Source organism: Lipotes vexillifer, unplaced genomic scaffold (assembly GCF_000442215.2).
Source record: "Lipotes vexillifer unplaced genomic scaffold, Lipotes_vexillifer_v1.1 scaffold729, whole genome shotgun sequence".
Classification (NCBI taxonomy): domain Eukaryota; kingdom Metazoa; phylum Chordata; class Mammalia; order Artiodactyla; family Lipotidae; genus Lipotes; species Lipotes vexillifer.
Window position 1 is genome coordinate 579,622 of NW_006780914.1, and position 3,187 is coordinate 582,808.

A 3,187-nucleotide genomic window follows, 5' to 3' on the forward strand; every position below is an offset into this window, starting at 1 on the left:
AAAAAAAAAAAAAAAAAAAAAAAAGAATTAACATTGCTTTAATGACTCAAAGTTTTTTTTTGGAAGATACAGAAATATTTCTCACTAGCTTAATGTTGACAAATCTGTATTTATATTGCTTTTACTTATTATTTTTAAGATATTATTCTCTTAAAGATTTCAAAATATTTTGGAAATTAATCCTTTATGTGCTAAATGCTATACTAATCGATAAGATAGCTGTATTCTGTTGTATTAACAAGATAAGAAATTATGCATAGAGGAATACTTCTTTTTCATTCAGAAAACTCAGGATTCAGAAATACTTCTCTGCCTGCTTCTGCCTCATTCTTTCATCGAACAGCTGATAAATGACATCAAAATAGATGCTGCAATTTTTAAAAGGTGAATGATTTGCTTCCTCATTAATGTTTGAATGAGACGTATTTATAACAGTGCTTTCCAATCCTTTGACAGAGACTGTAAGCCCAAAGAAATATTTGGAAGAAAAGGATCTCTGGCATGCAAATGTTTCTAATTATTATATTTAGTTCTTATTCTTGGTCTTTAAGAATGACTTTGAACAACCAACATAAACTTGATATTCTGTCTGCATAATAATACCTAAATAAGAAATGGGATGTTTTGTCAGAGCATGCCATACCTGTTTGCATTAAATAAATGGAAAAATACCGAAATCATTTTAATCTTACAGAGAGGACTGTGATGAGATTTTCTTAGATATGCAAAATTTTCCTTTTTCCAAAGGTCATGCTTAGCTTACCACGATTTCTATTGCTATTTAATTTTGTATTATTTTCCCCACTATTCCTTTTCAGTACTTTCTGAGCTACTCAGCTTTACAGGTCTATTACAACTCAAGAAGAGTGATTTTCTAATCTTTAGCCCCTTCCAGAAATAATGAGCTGGCATTGCACAACCATTGAGCACAGTATTTTTTGTTGTTGTGCTTCTTTTCTTATGGCAACCTCTTCATCTTACAGACAAAGCTTAATTGCTCCATTGAAACACTGGCAGCAAAAGTAACCTTCTCTTTCCCCCTTCTTTGTGAAAAAGACTTTCACTTGATTTGGAGAAAGATGTTAGGTCCAGGGTAACTGAATTTCTTATTAACCATTTGCCCCTAGGAGGAATGGAAACTTTTGAATAGTGTCTAAATTCAAACGTGTGGTTCCATGGCCCAGAGGTGGTAAAACAAACTGGCCCCGCATTATTTTGTTCACTCTCTATTATAGCCTTTTTTTTTTTTTTTTTTTGGGGTACGCGGGCCTCTCACTGTTGTGGGCTCTGCCGTTGCGGAGCACAGGCTCCAGACGTGCAGGCTCAGCGGCCATGGCTCATGGGCCCAGCCGCTCAGCAGCGTGTGGGATCTCCCCAGACCGGGACACGAACCTGTGTGCCCTGCATCGGCAGGTGGACTCTCAACCCCTACAGCACCAGGGAAGGCCTATTATAGCCTTTTTAAGACACAGTATTGTTAATTTTTATATCTTTATTCACTTACTCATATTTGAATTATTAGAGATCAGTCTATTGTATTTTATTCATTTTTGAATCCGATATGCCTAGGATTGTGCATGGCTTAATAAATGCTTGCTGAATGTAAATATACTCTTGGCTTCATACTTATGTTTTATCTACCAAATGGATTACTCATAGTAAATTGTTTATATTAGGCTGGCTACTTTTTAATAGCAAAGTACTTCTGGAAAACTTTCTCTTGCTACTAGATTGTATATACCTGATGCATGAAAATTAGAGTTAATATTATTATAAGAGGTATAGAATCATTAAGATTTTCTATTAAAAATAAATCTTCTAGAATATTTTAAAATAATAGTGTTATTCACTACAATCCTCTAATCTGTTACCTGTATATTTAGACTGAATTTGATTAAAATTTCCATAATGTGCCTTTTAATTTCTAGATATTTTCTAAGCAGACCGACCTGTAAATTAAACTTACCATTCAACCAATCAATAAACTTTTACTGAGCACCTACTATATGCCAAACACTATCACACTTTCTGGGAATATGGCATTGAGCAAGTAAGATGAGATCCCTGCTTTCATAGTCTACATTCTAGAGAGAAGTGACATACCATTAACATATAAACAAGTACATGAACAATAAAATGTGGCATAAGAAGTGCTGTGCTAAGAATTCACAGGGTGATGGCATGGGAATGGGGGGGTTACTAATTTACATTAGGTTATCAGAAGGGTTTCACTGAGGATACTGAAACTGAGGCTTGAATGACAAGAAGGAACCAGACATATGAAAACTTGGAGATCGTTTTGGATTCAGTGGATGGTCAGGAAGAACATTTCAACTGAAACTTTGATGGAAAAGAGTGAGCTAGGCAAATAGCAGAGGGAAGAGAATTCCTGGAAGAAGATACAGCCTGTGCAAAGGTTCTAAACCTGGAGTTCTTGGGAGAATTCTTACTGTATATCTAAGGAAGAGAGAGAAGGGAAGAGTGGCATGAGATGAGGCCGGAGATTTAACTAGGAGTCTTCAAGGAAGATTTTTTAAAGCAGGCTGAGGAATATATATTTTATTCTAATCAGAGGAGTGACACAACTTGGTTTATATTTTTATTCATCTTCCCTCTTCATTGAATTTTGATCATCTTCCTTTTTAAAGGACTTTTCCCAATAGCCTTCAAACGTGCTCTGATCTCATCCATCTTTAATTCACAATCTTTTATTTACCACTCTTTCTACTCCCTTTCCCAGGCATGCTTCTCAAAAAAGTTAACTGTGTATGTTTCCTTTAATTTAATCTTTTTAATTTCTCATCCTTTCAACCCATCTCATGTACTCATCAATCAGCTTTTGTCTCTACTATTCCATTTAAATTGCTTTTGTGGTCCAATGAACTCCACAAACTCCATTATTACTTGATATTCAGCATTATTGACCATGATGACCTTTAGGAAATACTTTCTTTTCTTGGCTTCTGTGACTCCATGTTCCTGTTTTTTCCTTTCAGCTTTTTTGGCTGTTTTTTCTCTAACTCCTATATTGCTGGCACCTCCTTTTCTCTCAAAATTAAATGCTTAAATTCCTTTAGAACTAGCTCTGAGCCTTTATATAATATTGTCATCATTTTTTTTCTCATCTACACACACACACACACACACACACACACACACACACACAGATACACACACAGAGACACAC